This window comes from Scylla paramamosain, unplaced genomic scaffold (genome assembly GCF_035594125.1).
Source record: "Scylla paramamosain isolate STU-SP2022 unplaced genomic scaffold, ASM3559412v1 Contig173, whole genome shotgun sequence".
Classification (NCBI taxonomy): Eukaryota; Metazoa; Arthropoda; class Malacostraca; order Decapoda; family Portunidae; genus Scylla; species Scylla paramamosain.
Genome location: NW_026973838.1, coordinates 63,877 through 75,006, shown reverse-complemented (window position 1 = coordinate 75,006; position 11,130 = coordinate 63,877). Strand labels below are relative to the sequence as shown.

Genomic DNA, 11,130 nt, shown 5'->3' with positions numbered 1-11,130 from the left:
GTTCATGCAAGTAACTCAGTTTCCCGGTGTTGTGGGAGTGATTGATGGCACTCATATGCCAGAATTGTGTCTCCTCATGTCGATGAGAACATGTATATGTGAACAGGAAACGCTATCACAGGCATAAATGTGCAAGTAGTATTTTGATGCTCACTATAAGATTCTTGACATTGTGGCAAGGTGGCCTGGCTCAGTCCAACGATGCAAAGAATACTAGATAAGTCAGCACTCAAACTGATGTTTTTGAGGAACAACATGTACCTGCAGGATGCTACCTTCCCGGGGACAGTGGCTATCCCTGTAAGCAGTGGCTCCTCACTCCTTACCTTCGCAGCCTCAAACTGTTGCACAAGCTAATTATAACAGGTGGGTTTATTTGTAAATAGTGTTCTGTTAGGTTTAAGAATGTGCTTTGGGCAACGAATCTAGTAGCTTTCTCCCCAGGGCCGCCCTCCCGCGTGTGCCCGCAGCCCTACAAGAACCGGTCCCTGCCCCCCTTTGGGCACGTCTCTGCCTCCCAAGGCCCCTAGAATCCCCGAGCGTGGCCGCCCAAACTAACCCCCTCCTCCCAAGCTAGTTTCCAGTACCTTACGATGCAGCAAGCCGGGCCTGACGCCACCACCACACACTGCCACCACCGCCACAACAAGGGGTTATTCAAATGGGAGACATCGCTTCAGGTGTTGCCCCAAGATGCCTCAGCCCCGCGGCCCCACTTCCCCCACATGATAGTGCAGGCAGGGAATGTCTATGCAGGTGAGAGAGAGAGAGAGAGAGAGAGAGAGAGAGAGAGAGAGAGAGAGAGAGAGAGAGAGAGAGAGAAAGTTTTTTACATACAGAAAGGAGAGACAGAGATAGAAAATCAATCTTACTACTACTACTACTACTACTACTACTACTACTACTACTACCCTTCTGAGCACCCCTCCTTCCTCTCAGGTTGTTCCAGCTGACAACACTTGCAGGTATTAGGGGCAGAAGTCGTTGGAGTTGGTCAAGAATCATGCAAGTGCGTCGGAGTCCCAGGCTTTCCCCCCGACCCACAGCCCCAGACCCCCTGCCCCAGCCACCCCTCTCCCTGTGACCCCTGCCCAGTCATCCCTCACCCCCTCCTGCCCCCCTGCACGGTGCTGCCAGCGGGGGTGATGGGAGGTGGAGGTGGGCCACACACACCTGGGTTAGCTGTGGCTTGGCTTATCTCCCTCCTCAGCAGGTGAGAGAGAGAGAGAGTGTATATACATCTGTTCGTTATTGTATTTATTTGTCTATATTTTTCCTTACAGAGTGATTGATTGATTAAATGAATATATATTGGGTGTTAATATATACAGACAGACTGGTATATAGACATTGTTCTGATATGTGATGGCCAGTGTGCATGGAGCACAAGGTCTTTGTGGACTAATGAATATTTTACACTAAGGTTTAAGACCAGTGTTTTAAATTCAGCTATCATGAAAAAAAAAAAGAAAAAGACAGTACATAATTATTTAGTAAGTAATTCATAACTTTAACCCAAAATCAAATTATAGATACATGCAAAAAGAAGAATTATATCAATAACAAAAGTAAATAATAATAATAATAATAATAATAACTATTACAAATTACAAACAATTACATATGTTTATAATAGTAGAGCTGATTACAATTTGAAAACTAATAAATACAATGAATAATTACTTGTTAAAGTGTTGTTTTATCAGTAATTTAAAGGAATGTAATGGTTTGTTTTTAACTGTGTCCGAGAGCCGGGTCCAGTGCTTGGTTCCTCGTGAGACGACACTCTGTTGGAGCACGGGAGGTTCAGCAGAAGGAGTGTCCTCAAGTTACCTGTCTGTCTTAACTGAATATCATGAGCCCGTGTCTCTTGTGTTTGTATTAAGAGCTTTGTATACAAACGCCAAAGGTCTGGAATACAGTAATGTCTCCAGTTTCTAGGAGTTTAAGATCCACTGCTATGTTCGGACTTGTTACTGTTTGTCTTATTCCAAATTAGCTTTTTTGGGGCAAGAAATAATTTATGAGTGTAGGTTGCACTAGGAGAAAGAGAGAGAGAGAGAGAGAGAGAGAGAGAGAGAGAGAGAGAGAGAGAGAGAGAGAGAGAGAGAGAGAGAGAGAGAGAGAGAGAGAGAGAGATGAGAGAGAGGAATGTTTGATATTATTATTATTATTATTATTATTATTGATGTATGTATGTATGTATGTATTATTATTATTATTATTATCTATCTATCTATCTATCTATCTATTACTGCTACATATTTCTCTCTCTCTCTCTCTCTCTCTCTCTCTCTCTCTCTCTCTCTCTCTCTCTCTCTCTCTCTCTCTCTCTCTCTCTCTCTCTCTCTCTCTCTCTCTCTCTCTCTCTCTCTCTCTCTCTCTCTCTCTCTCTCTCTCTTACAATAATAGTTTTACCCTTCTCTCTCATCCTCTCTCCCACTTCCCACTCACTCACTCTCTCCCTCCTTTTGCAGCAAATCCCGAGGATCAACGGGGACATGGTGGACCCAGAGATTGCAGCAGCAGCAAGAGAGAGAGAAGCAAGAAAGAGAGGAGGGAGAGGAAGGAGAGGAGGAGGAGAGAGAGGGAGGCCAGGAGGGAGGCACGTCAGAGAGAGAGGGAGAGGAAGAGGTTGATTCTGTTACAACAACAACTGCAACAACAACAACAGTTAGTCAGTGAGGAGGGGGAGGGAGCCGTCCTCTGATGCTGAGGATGAGGTATTGTTCAGGGTAAGTAGTAGTAGTAATGCATCATTTTTAAACTTTCCGAGATAATCTTATTTCAACAGGTAGAGATGAGAAAAGTCCTCTAACTGACAAAAAAAAAAACATTATCTATTTATTTTGTTATGTAGGCCAGCCAGCCGTGGGGGGGACAAAACTTCAATAAAAGAGAGCTCTCTGAGGTGTGGCTCCCCAAAATAGAGATTGCCAAATGGTAGCCAGAATTTACATGAATACTGGAGGGTGCTGTCAGGCCAAACCAGCTCCCCATCTGTGCCTATGCAGTGTCTGGCCAGCCACTAGTGTGTTTTGGGGGCTCAGACCAGCAGATTCCACTGTTTATTCACTGTTTGTGTTGATGCAGTGTCTGGCCACCCACTTGTGTGTTTTGGGGGCTCAGACCAGCAGATTCCCAGTGTTTATTCACTGTTTGTGTTGATGCAGTGTCTGGCCAGCCACTTGTGTGTTTTGGGGGCTCAGACCAGCAGATTCCCAGTGTTTATTCACTGTTTGTGTTGATTTAGTGTTTGGCCAGCCACTTGTGTGTTTTGGGGGCTCAGACCAGCAGATTCCCACTGTTTATTCACTGTTTGTGTTGATCTAGTGTTTGGCCAGCCACTTGTGTGTATGTAGGGGGACTCAGACCAGCAGATTCCCACTGTTTATCCACTGTTTGTGTTGATGCAGTGTTTGGCCAGCCACTAGTGTGTTTTGGGGGCTCAGACCAGCAGATTCCTACTATTTATCCACTGTTTGTGTTGATCTAGTGTTTGGCCAGCCACTTGTGTCTATGTAGGGGATTCAGACCAGCAGATTCCCACTGTTTATCCACTGTTTGTGTTGATCTAGTGTTTGGCCAGCCAGTTGTGTGTTTTGGGGGCTCAGACCAGCAGATTTTCCCACTGTTTATTCACTGTTTGTGTTGATCTAGTGTTTGGCCAGCCACTTGTGTGTTTTAGGGGGCTCAGACCAGCAGATTCTCACTGTTTATTCACTGTTTGTGTTGATCTAGTGTTTGGCCAGCCACTTGTGTGTATGTAGGGGACTCAGACCAGCAGATTCCCACTGTTTATCCATTGTTTGTGTTGATGCAGTGTTTAGCCAGCCACTTGTGTGTATGTAGGGGACTCAGACCAGCAGATTCCTGTTTATCCACTGTTTGTGTTGATGCAGTGTTTGGCCAACCACTTGTGTGTATGTAGGGGACTCAGAACCAGCAGATTCCCACTGTTTATTCACTGTTTGTGTTGATGCAGTATTTGGCCAGCCACTTGTGTGTATGTAGCGGACTCAGACCAGCAGATTCCCACTGTTTATCCACTGTTTGTGTTGATGCAGTGTTTGGCCAGCCACTTGTGTGTTTTGGGGGCTCAGACCAGCCAGATTCCTACTATTTATCCACTGTTTGTGTTGATCTAGTGTTTGGCCAGCCACTTGTGTTTATGTAGGGGACTCAGACCAGCAGATTCCACTGTTTTGTCACTGTTTGTGTTGATGCAGTGTTTGGCCAGCCACTTGTGTGTTTTGGGGGCTCCAGACCAACAGATTCCTACTATTTATCCACTGTTTGTGTTGATCTAGTGTTTGGCCAGCCACTTGTGTTTATGTAGGGGACTCAGACCAGCAGATTCCCCACTGTTTATCCACTGTTTGTGTTGATCTAGTGTTTGGCCAGCCATTTGTGTGTTTTGGGGGCTCAGACCAGCAGATTCCCACTGTTTATTCACTGTTTGTGTTGATCTAGTGTTTGGCCAGCCACTAGTGTGTTTTTGGGGGCTCAGACCAGCAGATTCTCACTGTTTATTCACTGTTTGTGTTGATCTAGTGTTTGGCCAGCCACTTGTGTGTATGTAGGGGACTCAGACCAGCAGATTCCCACTGTTTATTCACTGTTTGTGTTGATGCAGTATTTGGCCAGCCACTTGTGTGTATGTAGCGGACTCAGACCAGCAGATTCCCACTGTTTATCCACTGTTTGTGTTGATGCAGTGTTTGGCCAGCCACTTGTGTGTTTTTGGGGGGCTCAGACCAGCAGATTCCTACTATTTATCCACTGTTTGTGTTGGTCTAGTGTTTGGCCAGCCACTTGTGTTTATGTAGTGGGGACTCAGACCAGCAGATTCCCACTGTTTATCCACTGTTTGTGTTGATCTAGTGTTTGGCCAGCCACTTGTGTGTATGTAGGGGACTCAGACCAGCAGATTCCCACTGTTTTATTCACTGTTTTGTGTTGATCTAGTGTTTGGCCAGCCACTTGTGTGTATGTAGGGGACTCAGACCAGCAGATTCCCACTGTTTATCCATTGTTTGTGTTGATGCAGTGTTTGGCCAGCCACTTGTGTGTATGTAGGGGACTCAGACCAGCAGATTCCCACTGTTTATCCACTGTTTGTGTTGATGCAGTGTTTGGCCAGCCACTTGTGTGTATGTAGGGGACTCAGACCAGCAGATTCCCACTGTTTTTATTCACTGTTTGTGTTGATGCAGTGTTTGGCCAGCCACTTGTGTGTATGTAGGGGACTCCAGACCAGCAGATTCCCACTGTTTATCCACTGTTTGTGTTGATGCAGTGTTTGGCCAACCACTTGTGTGTTTTGGGGAGCTCAGACCAAGCAGATTCCTACTATTTATCCACTGTTTGTGTTGATCTAGTGTTTGGCCAGCCACTTGTGTTTATGTAGGGGACTCAGACCAGCAGATTCCCACTGTTTATCCACTGTTTGTGTTGATCTAGTGTTTGGCCAGCCACTTGTGTGTTTTTGGGGGCTCAGACCAGCAGATTCCCACTGTTTATTCACTGTTTGTGTTGATCTAGTGTTTGGCCAGCCACTAGTGTGTTTTGGGGGCTCAGACCAAAGCAGATTCTCACTGTTTATTCATGTTTGTGTTGATGCAGTGTTTGGCCAGCCACTTGTGTGTATGTAGGGGACTCAGACCAGCAGATTCCCACTGTTTATCCATTGTTTGTGTTGATGCAGTGTTTGGCCAGCCACTTGTTGTGTATGTAAGGGGACTGAGACAAGTTTATTTAATGTTCAGTGACCCGTTTGCAGGCACAGGGGTGTTGACGAGCTGGGTGTGCAGGAGAGTCCAGACAATTACAAAGGTTTACAGTTCAAATGGTACATGTATCTTACAAAATACAGATAATAAGTAGATAAATATTGAAATTAATATAGAGTACCATTCTTTATTTAACACTTAACCAAACTTAACCAACATACACACACACGCCTAACTCAGACAGTTCCCTAACTACCTTACCATCCATGGCAGGAGGCCATGTCGGAGGTGCCGGTGGTGGGGTCGCCAGTTCCGGAGTACGAGGTGGAGGAGGAAAAGGAAGAGGAGGACGAGGAGGAGGCACGGATAAGGAAGAAGAAAAGATTATTACCTGTAGCCCTCCCTCCAGCTGATAAGGGGATATTAAGGAGCCCTTCCCTACAGGTGTGTCTGTCTACCTGTGTGTCTCTTTCCCCATCTCTCCTTTTTCATTTTTCCAGTTTCCCATTATTTTCTCCACCCTCTCCACTGTCTTTTCTCAGCCTCTCACAACCTATCACACCCTCTCCCAGCTATTCACAGCCACTCACAGCCTCTCTCTCACTCCTATCTCATTCCCAGTGTATCCAGACCATTCCAGACTCACCCCAAACTGTCCCAAACTGTTGGGATGGACTTCCAGTCCATCCCAACTTCTCCCCAGCCTCTTCCAGCCTTTCACAGCCTCTCTCTCTCTCTCTCTCTCTCTCTCTCTCTCTCTCTCTCTCTCTCTCTCTCTCTCTCTCTCTCTCTCTCTCTCTCTCTCTCTCTCTCTCTCTCTCTCTCTCTCTCTCTCTCTCTCTCTCTCTCTCTCTCTCTCTCTCTCTCTCTCTCTCTCTCTCTCTCTCTCTCTCTCTCTCATTCCCAATGTATCCAGACCATCCCAGACTCACCCCAAACCCATCTCCAAGACTCCCCTTCTCTCTTCCTCTCCCTCTCCCTCTCTCTCCCTCCCCTCTCTCACTCTCCTAACTCTCTCCCAGGAGAGTCCCCAGTGGTGAGCAGATGGTGATGCTGGAGATGATACTGGCATATTGAGTATTTATAATTAGCCATAAACACTTGCTTGCTTACTTTCATGTCTACACAGGTTCGTTCGATGCAAGGAGTTGGCACAGGAGGCGTCCGAGGCTGTGTAGAGCGGCCGTCTGAACCTGGTGCCACAGCTTACTATGTTCAACAGGTGCGTGTGTGTGTGTGTGTGTGTGTGTGTGTGTGTGTGTGTGTGTGTGTGTGTGTGTTTTGTGTGGTCATTTCACTATCTATCTATCTGTTTAGTTTGTCTCCATCTGTCTGTCTTTCTGTCATTGGTCTGTCTGTCTGTCTGTGTATTGCAATGATTTTTCAGTTATGTATTTTATTTTTTATTCTTGTGTACTTGTGTCTGTCTGTATGTATGTATGTATCAGTCAGTGAGTCAGTCAGTCAGTCACTCAGTTAGTCAGTTAGTCAGTCATTCAGTCAGTCAGTTAGTCAGTCATTCAGTCAGTTAGTGAGTTGAGTCAGTTAGTCAGTCTGTCAGTCACTCACACAGTGTTAATCCTCCTCTTCCTCCTCCTCCTCCTCCTCCTCCTCCTCCTCCTCCTCCTCCTCCTCCTCCTCCTCCTCCTCCTCCTCCTCCTCCTCCTCCTCCTCCTCCTCCTCCTCCTCACCTCCTCGTCCACCTCCTCCTCCTCCTCCTCCTCCTCCTCCTCCTCCTCCTCCTCCTCCTCCTCCTCCTCCTCCTCCTCCTGTTCCCCACCACCCCTGCACGAGAGGTGAGTGTATGTACGTGTGTGTGTGTGTGTGTGTGTGTGTGTGTGTGTGTAGTAATAATAGTAATGCTATGTACATATATAAATACTGTTAATATTATTGATAAAAAATATTGATGATGATGATGATGATGATTCAGTGGTGATTATGAAAATGTGCATTACAATATAGGGTAGATATTATTGTTATTACCTGTGTGTGTGTGTGTGTGTGTGTGTGTGTGTGTGTGTGTGTGTGTGTGTGTGTGTGTGTGTGTGTGTGTATGTGTGTGTGTGAGGAATAATTGAATAATTGAATAATTGATGCTCTCTCCTTACTGCTATTCATTATATACATGGACAAGATGCCTGAAGGAAGTGTGTGTAAGGGAGGATAAAGAGATCATGCTGGCCTATGCAGACGATGTCAGCTAAGCTGTGTCGTGACAGGAAGCCAACAAAGATCTTCAAGAGAGCCATGACAAGATGGAATGATGTTTTAAATAGGGAAGGAATGAGAATGAACAAAGCAAAAAACTTATTTACTAGTGAGACAAGCAACAAGTGATGGTGTGGCTCTGAGCCACTGTAGTAGGGATGTTATGGTTTAAGTGTAGGAAGTTGCATAATGCTTTCCACCCTAACAATTGCACCTTAGTAGAAAAACACAAACAGGAAGTTTATGCAAGTTTTTATCCTTATATAAAATGTTGTATTGCATCAAACCTCCATACATTACTGTCTCTATCCAGTATGAGACCGGTGTTCAGGGAAGCACAAGCATGTGCTGAATAACAAGAAGCCGGCATTGGTGAAGAATTTTGACAACTATTTCATCTATTTATACATACTTTTTATTATTAAAGCTTATCTTATAATTATTTCTGAAGAGATTGACTAATTTTTGTAGTATTTATGACTTAGAACTACGAGTATGATAAAGCTATGAATTGATACTAATTCCTGATTTGTTTTATCTTTTCATTTATCCTTCCTTTGTTAATTGAGCATTTTATATTACTTGAAAGCTTAAAAAATGCAAGAACGGTTCAGAAGTATCCAACCTTGGGCTAAGGGCCAAAATTATGGTATCATTCAAAATGTCCTTCAAAGAAAGCCCCTCTGTAATCCAACACACTTAGCCCATTAATCCTTCCATTTCTACCATCAATTTGTTCAACATTCATATTTTTTCCCTTATAGGGTTGAGACAATTTTCATGGAGTTCAGAGCAAAAGGCTTCCTCATTCCTCCCCAAGGTAATTCTCGGATGGTAAGCAGGTTTGACTCTGGAGCAAACCCTGACCAAGGGCTACTGCCCAAGGCTACAGAGGGTTCCTCTCCCTGAGGCTGAATGCACCATGTAGAGATGGTTCTGTTATGTGGATGAATGTCATTGGTGGATAGCAGTGCCACCACATTCCTACAATCATCCATCACTCCCACTGCTCAAACAGCTTCTGCAACACAATGATAGGTATGCTGCCACATTCTGCATGGTCTCCTTGGCTCTCAGATAAGGATACTGTCAACAGGTTTGGGATTGCCAAAAAAATCATAAGGAGCTATGTCTGAAAAGTCCAGAGAGAGAGAGAGAGAGAGAAAGAATGAGCAAGAGAAAGAGTAGGATGAAGCAAAGGAAGAGTCAAGAGGGAGGAAGAGAGAGTAGGGACAAGAAAAAACAGAACAAATAAATCCCCTACACGTCTTGTCTCCATTCACACAAGGCCATGAAAAGCTTGTCCATCCCTGAGTGCTCAGAAGCAGTGTTCCACTGATGATGTGGAAACTTGAGACACCCAATCATTTTAATGGGCTTTAGTAGGTTTTGTCACCAGTCTTCTGTGTGTCACTGACTACATTTTGAAATTTTTATCTGTTCTATTTAATTTTGTGTGTATGTACACAATGTTTATAGTCCAATAAACTATTTATAAAAACTATTTATCTTCGTGTGAGTAAGATAAAAAGCAGTTATTGTTATTATTATTATTATTATTATTATTATTATTATTATTATTATTATTATTATTATTATTACATTTCTCCTCCTTGTATTTAAATATTATTATTATTATTATTATTATTATTATTATTATTATTATCATGAATTGTTCTTGTTTATAAATAAAATACTGTAACTGATTATTATTTTTTTTATCATTCATTTAGACTCTCTCTCTCTCTCTCTCTCTCTCTCTCTCTCTCTCTCTCTCTCTCTCTCTCTCTCTCTCTCTCTCTCTCTCTCTCTCTCTCTCTCTCGAATAAAAATGACTGGTGAGGAACTCTAATAATTAAAGTGCTAAAATAATCCATTAAACTACGAGAAATAAGACAAATAATTAATGACACACCTAATAACACAAACAAAGGAGTAATAAACAAAACTTAAGCCAGAAAACACGAAAAGATAAAACTATCATATAAAGAAATACGAAGTTAAAAAAAAAATCATGAATATCAAATAAATAACTCACATATAATCAATAAACACGTAAGGAGACAGTAAATAAACAATTAAGCCATTCATTGCAAAGGGCCACAGTCAGAAAAGTTGAAAAAAAAAATGTAACTTAGTTAAATACCGAGGCTAAAATAAAAAACAAGGAATTAGACAAATGACAAAATAATTAATAAATACATAAGGAATAATGAATAAACAAAAAAAAGAAATTAAGCCAGGAAGACTATTATAATTATTGCAAGGAGACATTATATACATTATATGTATGTATTGTATGTAATTCGAGGTTAAAATGGCTCAAATCTGACCCAACAGCAGGCCATAAGTGAGAAGGTGTTCCTCAAGGCAGGAGTGGGGGGAGCAATGAATAGGGGAGGGGCTATAAACTATTGGGGGGATATTAATTAATGACGCATCCAGTTTAGCGTGTGTGTATATTTCGCTGGTGCTGTGATAATTTAAAGGTTTTCTCGCTGTTTTTATCTTTATTTATTAGTAGATTGATTTTATTTATTTTATTTTATTTTTTTTGGCAGGTGTTATATTTGTTGAGTGTTTTAAGTAACTGTGGCTCATTGCATCAAAACTCCATTCATTACACTTTCGTGGGAAGGTTCAATTTGGCAAGGGTTTTATTTCGCATTTTGGGTTTTTTGTAGTAAATTATGCCATTTTCTCATATTTTTTCTTTGCTGGTATTGTCCCTTCCCACGCCATATATGACTGGAAAGTTGGGGGCGCCTTCCCCCCCCCCACACCCTCCACTGCTACGTTTTTTTTTTCTTAATCAGTCAGTCAACCAATCAATCAATCCCTTCATGAATCATACCCATTTCCAGGTGTCATCACCCCCACTGCCATAGATCTCTCATTCTGTCATGTATGAACAAGTGCTAAGGGCAAAGCTGAACAAGTACAAAGGGCAAGCCAGCTGTCTCTTTTAATATTCTTGCCTGAAATAACATTACAAATGAGGGTCTATTAATCATCCATTAAATAATCCATTTTTTATTGCTTTCTCATTCTTCTTGCTCTGTGTATTGTTAAATTGGATGGTTATATCATTGTCCCTTCCTGTTGTTTGGTAGTGTGCCATTACCTGTGTCCTCTCTTCCAGCTGATATTTAGTTTGTACTAAAATAGACTGGCATAACTTTACAAT

General features: G+C 42.8%; 1 long non-coding RNA gene across 1 annotated transcript; it reads left to right on the top strand.

The window, feature by feature from the left end:
- Positions 1 to 1,071: 1,071 nt before the first annotated feature.
- Positions 1,072 to 6,172, top strand: LOC135099665 (uncharacterized). Its single transcript, XR_010268234.1, has 3 exons — positions 1,072 to 1,213; positions 2,478 to 2,735; positions 6,006 to 6,172. It is a non-coding gene; the product is annotated as an uncharacterized LOC135099665 (long non-coding RNA).
- Positions 6,173 to 11,130: the final 4,958 nt, after the last annotated feature.